Below are 14,216 nucleotides of genomic sequence, written 5' to 3'. Positions count from 1 at the left end.
AAACAAACTGAGGGCTTTAGAGGGGAGGGGTTGGGGGATCGGGATAGGCTGGTGATGGGTATTAAGAAAGGCATGTATTGCATGATGCACTGGGTGTTATATGCAAGTAATGAATCATGGAACTTTACATCAAAAACTTGGAATGTACTGTATGGTGACTAACATAACCTAATAAAAGTTTTTTATTAAAAAAAAAGAAAGCTAAGAAATAAACCCTCACATATACAGGTAACTAGTATTTGACAAGAGAGTGAACACAATACTCAATTGGGAGAGATTAGTCCCTTCAATAAATGGTGCTGGAAAACTGGATAACCACACACAGAAGAATGAAATTGGATGCCTGTTTTATAGCACTCACAAAAAATTAACTTGAAATGGGTTAAAGACTTAAACATAATACCCGAATTCATAAAATTCCTAGAAGAAAGCACAGGGAAAAATCCCTTGACATTGATCTTAGCAACAAGTTTTGGATATGATACCAAAAGCATAAGCTACAACAGTAAAAATCAAAATGTGGGACATCATCAAACAGCTTCTACACAACAAAAGAAACAACAAAATGAAAAGGCAACCTATAGGATAGGACAAAATATGTGCAAATCATATATCTGTTAAGAAGTTAATATCCAAGGGGCACCTGGGTGGCTCAGTTGGTTAAGCATCTGCCATGTGCTCAGGTCATGATCTCTGGGTCCTGGGTTGGAGCCCTACATCGGGCTCCCTGCTCAGTGGGGAGTTTGCTTCTCCCTCTCCCTCTGCCCTTCCCCCTGCTCATGTGCAAGCTCGCTCACTCTCTCTCTCTGCCTCTCAAATAAAGTCTTTAAAAAAAAGTTAATATCCAAACCATATACGGAATTCATACAACTCAATAGCAATCAATCAATTAATCCATAAACAATCTAACTTAGAAATAGGCAGAGAAACTGAATAGAATTTTTCCAGAGGCGACATTCAACTGGCCAGCAGGTACATGAAACGGTACCTCATATCACTAATCATCAGGGAAGTGTAAATTAAAATCACGATGAGCTATCTCCTCACACAGGTTAGAATAATGAAGGTCATCAAAAAGACAAGAGATAAGTATTGATGAGGATGTGGAAAAAAGGGAATCCTTGAGTCCTTGCGCACAGTTGGTGGGAATACAAACTGGTGCAGCCACTAAGGAAAAGACTACAAAAAAAAAAAATTAAAAATGGAACTACCATAGGATCAAGCAATCCCACTTCTTTGTATATATAAAAAGAAAGAAAGAAAGAAAGAAAGAAAGAAAGAGAGAGAGAGAGAGAGAGAGAGAAAGAAAGAAAGAAAGAAAGAAAGAAAGAAAGAAAGAAAGAAAGAAAGAAAGAAAGAAAAAACGATGTCAAAGAGATACTCACTCCCAATGGGTTCAATGGAGCATTGTTCACAATCACCAAGATACGGAAACAGCCTAAATATCTGTCAACAGGTAACTCAATAATGAAAATGAAAATGTCAGATACAGATATAGACACACACACACACACACACACACACACACACACACACACACTGGAATACTCCATTCAGCCATGAGAATACAGGAAATCTTGCCATTTGTGACAATACGGATGGACCTTGAGGGCACTACACTAAGTGAAATAAGTCATAGAAATACAAATACTGTATGATATCACTTATATGTGGCACCTAAAAATGTAACCTTACAGCAGGTGAAAACAGAATGTTATTTACCAGGGGCTTGGGTTTGGGAGAACTCAGAAAAATTTGTCAAAGGGTATAACTTTCAGTTATAAGACAAGTTAGTTTAGGGGACCTAATGTACAGCCTGAGATTATATTTAATAATAATGTATTATATATTTTAAGATTGCTGAGAGTGTAGATATTAAGGATTCTAACCACAAAAAAATGTTAATTCTGTGATGGGATGAAGGTGTTAACTAACAAACTAACACTAGAGTGGCAATCATTTGGGAAAATATCTCCATGAAATCAATGCATTTTATACCTAAAACTTACACAACACTGTATGTCAATTATATCTCAATAAAGCTGGAAAAAAAGATATATTGATGACTCTACAGAGAGAGCAAAATAAAATTCTAAATATTCAAGTAGGCCCCGGACAGCAGGAAAAAGAAGAGAGAGAAAGGAAAAATGATGAAACAAGCATACAATAAAAAATATACGGGAAGACTCAGACTTAACATATCAACATTTCATTAAAGAATTTAAATTCACCAATTTAAGGAGACAAGTTGGTAAGGAAAAATGGCCCTGTAATGCCATTGATAAGAAACTTAATTCAAACATAATGATACAGTAGTTGAAAATTAATTAGATATACCATGCAAACAACCGAAGAAACTAGAATAATAATATATATAATAATAATATTAATATCAGAGCAAAGAAAATTACCAGATACAGAGAAGGATATTACACAGTGAAAAAGGGGACAGTCCAATAAGAATAGCAATCCTATGTGTAGATACACCAAACAAGAGAACTGCAAAATATGTGAAGAAAAAACTGATAGGGCTGAGAGATAAAATAGACAAATTCACAATTATATTTAGAAACTTCAACACCCCTTTTCTCAACAACTGATAGAACAAATAGACAGAAATTCAGTATATAGCATATAGAAGAATCTGACTATACCACCAACTGACAGAACCTAATTGACATTTATTAGAATACACCACCCAACTCCAGGGGAATACACAGTCTTTTCAAATACAAAACAATTACCAAAACGGACTGTATCTGGGGCCATAAAATAACCTCAAAAAATTTAAAACAATTAAAATTGTACAAAGGTTGTTCTCTAGCTACGGTTCACTCAAACTGGAAAGAAAAAATAGAAAGATAACTGGGTATTTCCAAATAGCTGGAAACTAGACAAGACACTTTTAAATAATCCATGAGTCACCGCAGGAATTTCAAGTACAATAAAAAATATATTGGAGTGAAAAAATGTAAAATGGACTGAATGAAGATGAAAATACAACATATCAAAATTCACGAGACAAAGTAAATGAACACTGAAAGGGAAATTTATACCATGAAGGGCTTATATTAGAAAAAAAGAAAAGTCTCAAATCAATTATATAAGTTCCTACATTGAGAACCTGGAAAAATAAGACCAAAATAAATCCAAAGCAAGCAAAAGTACATAATAAAGAGAAGAGGAGGAATCAAGATTGAAAGCAGGAAAACAGAGAAAATCACGATCTAAAAAGTTGGCTCTTTTTTAGATCAATAAAATACATAAATCCCTAGCAAGACTGAGGGGAAAAAAGAAAGAGATAAGACATAAATCACCAATGTCAGGAATAAAATGACATATCACAACATAACTTGCAGATATCAATAAAATAAGGGAATACTGCCAATAATTCTACACATACAAATTTGACAACTTAGACAAAATGGTCCTTGTTCCCAAAAAGCACAAACTAGCCTAACTCACCCAATCTGAAACAGATAATTTAAATAGCCCGGTATTCTCAAAGAAATTCCAAGCCACGTATCTGAAAAATTACCTATCTCTGGAATAGGTAAAGAATTCTCGCAGCTCCACAAGGGGGAAAAAAATCTAGTTAGAAATGGAATAGAGGGGCGCCTGGGTGGCTCAGTCATTAAGTGTCTGCCTTTGGCTCAGGGCATGATCCTGGCGTTCTGGGATCGAGGCCCACATCAGGCTCCTCCTCTGGGAGCCTGCTTCTTCCTCTCCCACTCCCCCTGCTTGTGTTCCCTATCTCGCTGGCTGTCTCTCTCTGTCAAATAAATAAATAAAATCTTGAGGAAAAAAAAAAGAAACGGAATAGAAATACCTCACTGAGGTATATACATGATCGCACATACTTGAAAAGATGTTCAGCATCACTGGTCTTCAGGGAAATTCACACTAAGACCATGACGGGATATTACTACATGCCTGGTAAAATAGCTGAAATTTAAAAAACAGTGAGACTACTAAATACTGGTGAAGATGTGGATGAGCTGGATCTCTCATACCTTTCAATGGAAATGTAAAATGGTCCAAGCCCTCTGGAAAATAATTTGACAGTTTCTTAATGGACTGTGTACACAGTTGCCATATATCCTAGCAATAGCACTCCCGGACATTTCTCTCACAGAAGAGAATTTATATCAACAAACTGGACACAAATGTTTGGCACCTTTATTTGTATTGATCAAAACCTTGAAACAACCAAAATGTCCCTCAGTAAGTATGTGATTAAACAAACTGTACAATAGCCAAACCATGGAATATTACTCAGATGGACCACTGACACTGCAACAACTTGAGTGGATCACAAGAGCATTATCCTAAATGAGAAAAACTCAATCTCAAAAGACACCATGTTGCTTGATTTCATTTACATAACATTTTACAAATGACAAAATTATACAGATGGAAAACAGATTAGTTGTTGTCAGGGTTTAAAGATGATGGGGAGAATGGGCACAGGGGAGAGAACTGTGGTGATGGAATAATGCTGTATCTTAACTGCGTTGGTGGTTACATGAAGCTAACAAGTGACAAAATGACATAGAATCAAGCATATATATTGTTCCAGTGTCAGTTTCCTAGATTTGATCCTATATGACAGGCATGTACAACATAAGCCTTCAGAGAAATTAGATAAAAACCACAAAGGACCTTTCTGCACCATATTTACAATATCTGCAAATCCGTATTTAAAAATACAACGTTTTAAAAGTCTATTGTATTTTTATACACCAGCAATACAAAAATTGAAAATGTTATTAAAAGCAAAGCACTAAAACTATGATGCATGGAATAGCACCAAAAACAAAAGAAGAAGTAAAAGATAAAAACAGTTGTTTATTTAATTCAACGAATTTAGAAAGTTGGATGAAATTCACCACCCACTTATGATGAAACTCCCTAGGAGAATGAAAATAGCAGGAAATAATAACCTTAATCTTAGAGGGGATATCAACAAAGACCTACTGGAAACACCCTACTTCATGTGAATTTTTATTTTTTTTCATTATTTTTTAAAGACTTATGAGAGAGAATGAGGAGTGGGGGGGGGTTGGAAGGGACAGAAGGAGAGGGTGAGGGAGATCTCAAGCCGACTCCCTGCTGAGTGTGGAGCCTGATGCAGGGCTTGATCCCAGATACCCTGAGATCATGACCTGAGCAACAATCAAGAGTCAGCTGTTTAACCAACTGAGCCATCCATGTGCCCCTTCATGTGAATTTTTTTAATAATATTTTTTATTATATTATGTTAATCAATATACAGTACATCCCTAGTTTTTGATGTAAAGTTCCATGATTCATTACTTGCGTATAACACCCAGTGCACCATGCAATACGTGCCCTCCTTAATACCCATCACCAGCCTATCCCATTCCCCCACCCCCCTCCCCTCTGAAGCCCTCAGTTTGTTTCCCAGAGTCCATAGTCTCTCACGGTTCATTCCCCCTTCGTGTGAATTTTTTAAAAGCTTTTTCCATGATATGGGAAATGAGCCCAGGATTCCAAATATAATGACCAGTGAGGGTCTGACTCTTGATTTTGGCTCAGGTCATAATCTCAGGGTCATGAGATCTAGCCCCATGTTGGGCTCCAAGCTCAGAGAGGAGTCAGCTTGTGATTCTCTTTCCCCCTGTCTGCCCCACCCTTCCCCCTCCAAAGCTTGTAGGCTCCTGTGCATGCATACACCCAGACTCTATCTAAAAAGAAATAAATAACTCTTAACAAAAATGTGTTACAAATCACCATGAGGAAGACACTCCAGAAAATTATAAACTTTATCTTATGCTTTTCATATGTGCAAGGCCTTGGTGGTATGGGATCAGAACTTAGGGAGATTTTTATTCTGACCTTTAGTTTGAAGTGTTTCTTTTAGTTTATCTGCCAATGAAGCAGATGTACAATGTACGCTGGGGCAGAAACTGAGTCTATGCTCTGAAGTCTGGTTAAGCCATTTGATCTTGGTAAATGTTAAAGTACAGCTTCCCTGGGAGCCCAGGAGCAGGGCCCAGGAACTTTGAAGGTAGATTTTCTTTATCAAATATTCAAACCTGGGGAGGAAGTGTTTCTTAAACAGAAGCAGAGAATCCAAAGTGTCACTTCCTTAGTCAAGATCCTCTGGGCCCTCCTAATGGAGGAAGGAGGCAAAACCAGGAAGCCCAATGGATGGACATATATTTCCTTCTATGAAAGTCTCCCTAAACTTTTCTTCTTCAAACTGCATCTGAGATCGGTTTGGAGGAAGATCAAGGAGGAAGAGATTAAAAAAAAAAAAAAAAAAGTCTCCCCATGGATAGGAATGGAATTTTACTTCAAACAGAAATCCTTAAATTTGGGGGCTCCCCTTTGAGAATTCAGCATTTAGAAGTTACATTAAAAGATTCTTTACACAAAATAATTTCATTTAAAAGATATTTAGATATTGATGTTAAAAAATATATTGATACCTCACAGAGAATTAAAAGAGGAAGCAGCTGATCTCTTAATGACTGCAGGTAAAGAAGAATATTTAAGAGGCCTTCAACTTCACAGCAACATCCCAGTGACTGACTCTCTGTCCATAAACAACACATTTTATGAGGTCACAGTTTTTGATTTAATATATCCTCACAATGTATTTCTCAGAATGCATCCTGGATAATTAAGACAGACTTCTCACCTAAGCAAATCCTTGTAACCAAGCCTTAAGAGCAACTATTCCTGCAGATGGATAATGTCAACAATTAGCCAGGGGTTCTCAGTCATGACTGTGAATTAGAATTACCTGAAGCAGCTTACTGTAAAAGCACATTTCTGGGATGCATTCCCAGAATTCTAGTTCAGCAAAGCAGGGATGGATTCAGGATCTTTGCAGTCTGAAAAGCATCCCAGGTGATTTTCATGTAGGCAGTCTTCAAATTATACTTTGAAAAACACTGTATGCTCTATTTTGTTTACCTTATTTCAAAATAGGAAGGTAAGTTTCATAAACACTTCCTCAAAACTCAAAGAAGTTTCTCTATTAAAAACCTATGGTGCAAGGGAAGCCTGGGTGGCTCAGTTGGTTAACTGTCAGACTCCTGATTTCAGCTCGAGCCCTGCATTGGGCTATATGCTGATTGTGAAGCCTACTTTAAAAAAAAAAATCTACGGTGGAATTTAAGAAACAAAACAAAAGAGCAAAGGGAATTTAAAAACAGAAAGTGGGGGGACAGACTGAGAAGCCGACTCTTAGCTATAGAGAAGAGATTTACCAGAGGGGAGGTGGTTGGGGAGGATGGGTTAAATAGATGATGGAAATTAAGGAGTGCACTTGTGATGAGCACTGGTTGTTGCATGGAAGTGTCAAATCACTATATTGTACACCTGAAACTAATATTACACTGTATGTTAACTAACTGGAATTTTTAAATTTTTAAATTTATTTATTTAAGGGGGGGAGAGAGAGAGGGCAAGCACACAAGCTGAGGGACTGGCAGAAGGAGAGGAAGAAGCAGACTCCCCGCTGACCTGGGGCTCCATCCCAGGACCCTGCGATCATGACCTTAGCTGAAGGCAGATGATTAATGCACTGAGCCATCCAGGCGCCCCAACTAACTGGAATTTAAATAAAAACCTAAAATACAATCTATAGCCCCCTGGGCACTGACAATGACAAATTCCCTACAAAAGCCCATGGCTGGGAAAAACCGGTGACGTTGCTCACCCAAGTTTCACTAACAACTCAAACAGGCATGTTTATCCACTCCAGACAACTACAATCCAGGGATTTCTGCATCTAAAGTGATGGTGCAAGAGGTCCACATCCATTTCATGGAGCTGGCCAAAGCAAGACAGAGAGCTGAGCAGAGACTGGGGATGAGACAAGAGCCATGGATACTTCTAAAAAGCCAGAAACACTTACCGGATCTAGCATCTACTTCAGCATTTACTACAGGACTGGTTCTGAGCTAAAAATGCTGTGTGTGTGTGTGTGTAATAACAGGACAAATATAGAATCCTCAGAAATCAGAGAAAAATTGAAGTAATAAGGTCAGCCTTCCCTAACCTTGAGGACTGGATTAAGTTTCCATCTCCTACGCTCTCAGATACCATGTTTATCTCAATCATCGCTCTCATCTGACAGCGTATTTTATAACCCTTTTCTTGCTTTTATTCCACTACACAGACAATGTGTGTTCTTAAACACTCTGTCCACTACTAGCTCTGTTCATGTAATCCGAAATACGGCAGGTGCTTGATTATGAATTGAATAAACAAATGTATAAAGGGTATTAGACATATCTTGATTAAAATGGCTATGTCTAAAGTCTACAAAGTCAAAAATCAGTATTACACCAATAAAAACTAAAGAAATTAATCCTAAGGCACATAGATTTCCTTTTCGATTCTCTCTTTTCTATATTTTCCCCCATGTTATAGGCACTATGGAAGCACTGCAGAATCTGAAATGACGATGCTAGGATGCTTCTACCAAAAGAATGCAGTCTCAATTGAAATAGAAGACACTAAAAGACTGGCCCCTTCTCTGAATCTTGTTCTCAGGAACTCTCTGGAAGCCCTGAATTTTGGCTTTTTAATTAGGACGACCTATAAACAGTACTAGTCACCCCCACACTGAATAACCACAACTTATTTCCCCAGTCATTTTTGGGACCAGACTGACCACAACTGCCGTCTGACCCACACAACTCCAAAATCACTGCCATGTCACTGACACACGGTTGCCCAAGGTTAGGACAAAGTTTGGGAATACAAAGTACTCATTCCCTACACATATCTACTGTGAAAAGATCCCCACAATACAGGCCCCAACTACATGGCCGGTTGAAGGGGGGGCTATACCAGAACCCTATCCAGAGAACACTCAAGACCAGCCATTATGGGGGGGCATCAAGGGCATGCCTTGCAGGAACAGCACACAAAGAGGGGACACTGCACGAGGAGAACCCGGGGACCACGATCTTCCACAACCAGACCCCGAACTAAGACGCGATCCCGATCTTCTCCATGACCCGGCGCCGCCTCTACCCCCGCCACTGACGGCCCACCTACCTGATGTTGATCCAGTGTCCCCAATGAGTGGCTGGTGACATCTCCGGAGTCCTTAACAGGAAGCAGGCCATGCCTTGCGGGAGTCCCCGCCGGCAAGCACACCCACGTTCCTCGGGAAGGCCTCGCCGCCCTTCAAGGAGTCCACGCCCACCTGAGGTCTCACACAGGCAGCAGGCTTGCTCCAACGTGTGCTCCACCAGTGGCACACCCTTCCCGAGGCCCTCTGGACACCACCAGCTGCCCCAGCCCAGTGGAGCAGGAGATGGCAAGCACAGAGGGCTGCAGGAAATCAAGCCAGCGCCGCACCACATCGTTTGTTGGCGGCCCTCCCGGCAGCCCCTGTGGCGCCCGCCCGAACTCCCTGCTGCGCCTGAGCTTCTCCTGCCCAGGATCCACCACAGCCTGGAGCCCTCGCATGTTCAGCACGCCTGGGGCAGTGCACAGTGATGCTCAGCAGACAGGTTTCTGGGACACACTCCCTGCCTTAGCTCAACATTGACTCTTGATGCTGTTCCTTCTGAGGTTTATTTCAAGATTTCAGAGGCATCAGAAATGCCCTCTCAGCTGGGCCTTATTGGGCTGGAGGGCGGGGGAGAGGGATCGGGATACCCAACACTTTTTTCCCATTTGTTCAGAGGGAAACTCAAAAGTCCCCGCAAAATTTTAAAATAAAGGCATTAAGAGGAAAACGTGAAATAGACTCCCATAGAAATGATGCTCATTTATAACAGGATTTAACCTGTTATAAAGGCAATATATTTTCCTCCTTTTTTATTTCAATGTATTCTAGCATGCTTATAAATACAACTTTTAACCTTCATATTTTAAGCCTTCTTTTGCTCTCTTCAACAATTTAAGAGAAGAGTAAGGTATCTTCGTCCTAAAAGCTATTTTGGTATCCACTCTTTTTTTTTAATTGAAGTATAATTGACACACAATATTCTATTAGTTTCAGGTATCACATTAGAGTGATTCAATGTTTTTATGCTTTATGAAATGATCCCCTCAGGAAGTCTAGATACTGTCAACTTACAAAGTTATTACTATATTATTGACTATATCCCCTATGCTGTGCATCACATCCCTGAGAATTATTTATTTTATACTGGAAGTTTGTATCTCTTAATACCCTTCACCTACTTTGCCCATCTCCACCCTGCTCCCATCTGACAAACACCAGTTTGTTCTCTATATCTGTATGTCTTTTTCTCTTTAGTTTGTTTCTTTTGTTTTTTTAGGCTCCACATAGAAGTAAAATCATATGGGATTTGTCTTTCTCTGACTTACTTCACTTATGATACCCTCTAAGTCCAGTCATTTTATATATCCATTCATCTACACTTGGACACAGGTTACATCCATATATTGGCTATTGTAAATAATGCTGCAGTGAAAATAGAGCGGACCTTTTAAGCTCTTTAATGTTCGCATATATGGGTGCAATTGGTAATAAAATTTGACAAGTCCAAAGTCTATAAAATCAAACACAGTATTATTGCAGTAGCAAGTAAGAGGACTCCTGAGAAATTTATCCCAAGGCAGTTTTGAATCTGTGTTCTTTTAGTGTTTATTAAAATATATGAGATTACAGTCATAAGTGAAGCCAGAAGTACCCAGGAATATGCTTCTCCTTATTGAAAACATTGTCCAAAATTATTGGAAGTTTCATCCAGCTACTGAAGTAATCCAATCATTGCCCAGTTCTCTCCTTTTGTTTGATGTTTCAGAATCAACGTACAAGAAAATTCAATTCTTTGACCATTCGTTTAGTTGATACAAAACTTAACTCGTGTTTATGATTGTGTTTTTAGGATTCAAAGACATTTAATAAGATAAGATCTTGGGATAAGATCTGATTCTGTAGTACTCAAATACACTTCCTAATCAATGACTCCCCAAGGGACAGAATCCACTTAGTAAGATACAACGTAGATGTAGTGTTTTTTTAAGTCTGTGGGTTAAAATTTATTAATTTCCTACTCCAGTATATTTTAAATAGTAACACAGTAGCTTATTTACACCATGAAATATTGAGCCATAAAATACTTATTTTCCCCATGTGGAAATTAACTTCTATAATTGAATTTAACTGGCATACATTCATTTTTTCAATAAAAAGTTTAAGCATAATACACATTCCCAAGAAAAAGTACACTTTTTAAAATCAATAGTATCTTGAAATAGTGTCTTTTTTCTCCCCTCAGATTTTCAAAACTAGGAGAAAGATTCATAGGGCATTTTATGCTCACACTAGCTTCCTTCCACTGAATGTCTCATGTCTTGAATGCTTAGGAACTGACAGCTCTTGCTGTATTGAACTATGATTAGGAAATTAAAATTCATTTTCTATAAATATTGTAGACAAAATAAACTAGGAAGAGAAATCTGGTTTAACAAAGACATTTAGAAAATTGCCAAGTCCATTCCAAAGTGCATGTGTATGGTTGAAAGTATATGCACATATATGTCTGTTTACATAAAGTTATATTACATAGTAATTATTATACAATTACACTAATATTATATTACAATGCAGTTATACTTAAATTACATTTATACTATAAAATATGATAAAATTATAATAATAATTACAGTGTAATATAAATCTTACATTATAAGGTAGTGATACAATAAAGTTATTTGATAAAATTTTATTTATTTATTTATTTATTTATTTTTTTTTAAGATTTTATTTATTTATTCAACAGAGATAGAGACAGCCAGCGAGAGAGGGAACACAAGCAGGGGGAGTGGGAGAGGAAGAAGCAGGCTCATACTGGAGGAGCCTGATGTGGGGCTCGATCCCATCACGCCGGGATCACGCGCTGAGCCGAAGGCAGACGCTTAACCGCTGTGCCACCCAGGTGCCCCGATAAAATTTTATTTAAATTATGAAATTATATGGAATAAAAACATATATGATTTTTGTCATAATCCACAACTATTTCTCTGTAATATAACACAATACAAATTATATCAATAAAACATCAGAATGAAATCATTAAGCAGAAATCCTATTAAAGAAAGGGTATCCCCCTGAATGAGTAAGAACATGTAGGTTTGTAGAGAGCTGGAATTTAGTGAGAAGTCACATGTTGCTTACATAATTTATTCATAGCTGTTTTCATCTCCTTATTTCTCAATGTGGTAGATAAGTTCAAGAGTGGAATAAAAATGGTATAAAACACAGACAGGAGCTTGTCCACTGAGAAGCGATTGAAAGGCCACACGTAAATGAAAATGCAGGGCCCAAAGAAGAGCGTGACTACCATGATGTGTGCAGGGCAAGTAGAGAGTGCTTTGGCTACCCCACCAGCAGCACGCTGTCGGATAGTGATGAGGATAGCAGTACAAGAGACCAAGAGGAGCAGAAAACAGCTCATGCAGAGCACCCCACTGTCTGAGATCATAAGCCTAAGACATAAGTGTCCATCAGGCAAGCTTGATCATGAGAGGAAGGTCACCGAAGAAGCTGTCCACCTCATTGGGGCCACAGTAAGGTAAATTCACAGTAAAGGCTACTTGACTGATGGAGTGCACAAATCCAGTGACCCATGAAACCAACACCAGCCCCATGCAAGTCGGCCGGCTCATCATGGTCATGTGATGCAAAGGTTTGCATATAGCCACGTATTTGTCATAGGCCATGGAAACCAGAAGTACCATCTCAGCCCCACCAATAAAGTGCAAGAAGAAGATTTGAGCCATGCATCCTCCAAAGGAGATGAGTTTTCGATCACTAAGAAAGTCCCTGATCATCTCGGGGGTGGCAAATGAGGTGAGCCATATGTCTAAGAAAGATAGATTTCCCAGTAGGAAGTACATAGGAGAGGAGTGCAAGTGGGGGTCAGAAATTACAGTGACCACAACGATGAGGTTACCCAGCACAGCGGCCACATAGATCCCAGAGAAAAATATAAAGAAAAAGTGCTGGAGATGTTGTGAAGTGCAGAGTTCATACAACACAAATTCTGACACCAAGGAATAATTCTGCAGCTCCATTATCTCATTTCAGACTGTGTTCTGAATCTATATAAAGAAAAGAGGTGGACATGAAAGGGCCTGTCAACTACCAGACACATGAAAGTGATCACCTAAACTTTATCTGAATATAATTTTAATTTGTAGGACATAATATAAAATACACTACAAGGATGATTAAAGCCAAGCCCAACAACAGAGTTTGCTGTTCTCCCACGTTAAGGCTGCTGGTGCAGCCATCTCCATAATGCCTGCTTTGAAATCTTGACTATCCAGACTCCTTCAGGAACTTCTCCTGGTAGTAGTGGAACTACCTCCTCCTTCCATATTCATTTGCTCACTCACAAGCTCACTCATTCAGACCAGGTCTATGTAACACTGAGAGTTTCCCATTCTCACTTAATTCAGTTAATAAAGCAATCAGTATAAAGGGAAATAAATTGATTAACCTAGGGTTCATACAGTTCTCCAAATCCCACATTTTATTTTACTGCTCTTTTCATCTCTCTTAATCAGTTGGGTTTTGGGATTAAAAACGCAATGATCCAATTCATTTGTAGATTTATTGTGTATAAACTGACAACTTATGACAGGATTTAAGAATGGCTTCAATGAAAGAAATATTTTTCAAGATCTTTCAACAATGGCCAGAGCATAAAACTTAGGCAATTATTTGAGGGGTGGGTAGCTTTCACAGTATACATGAGTACTGATAAGTTCAGCATTTGTTTAAAAACATAGCTCTGAACTTACAGAAGAACTGGGATGGGATGGATTGGTCTCACTATCAGTTTATCATGAGAAATGAGGTGGTACTCGTCTTCTCACTAAGAATAAGATATTTTTATAAAGACATTGAACAGAATTCTTCATGAGTGATTTCACAAAAGATGCAGAACTGTCCTTTGCACGAACTTTTATTATGTTGGCCCTTTACAAAATTGAAGACTATAACATGAAATAATCGTTTGGTAAGGCTTCTTACAGGGAGCTAAAGTTACATATTCCAGATTGGAAATATTCTAATGATGTGAACATGATAGAGTGATAGAATTCAAAAATCTAGAGGAATTCATGGTTATTATATCTGTTTTAGTCCACTCGAATAGCACCAGTCTCCACCAGATTTTTGTAGGGATAACAGGGACTCAGATTCTTTGGTTTCTCTTGAAGTTTTCTAAACGGATTATATT

The 14,216-nt window shown here is 38.5% G+C and overlaps 1 pseudogene; it reads right to left on the bottom strand.

Moving 5' to 3' along the window:
• Positions 1–12,119: 12,119 nt before the first annotated feature.
• LOC123789936 (olfactory receptor 4K14-like) lies at positions 12,120–13,044 on the bottom strand (annotated as a pseudogene).
• Positions 13,045–14,216: the final 1,172 nt, after the last annotated feature.

This window comes from Ursus americanus, chromosome 19 (assembly GCF_024610735.1).
Source record: "Ursus americanus isolate L20-20 chromosome 19, mUrsAme1.1.p, whole genome shotgun sequence".
Classification (NCBI taxonomy): Eukaryota; Metazoa; Chordata; class Mammalia; order Carnivora; family Ursidae; genus Ursus; species Ursus americanus.
Note: the sequence above shows the minus strand (reverse complement) of the source record. Positions and strands in the feature narration are given on the sequence as shown.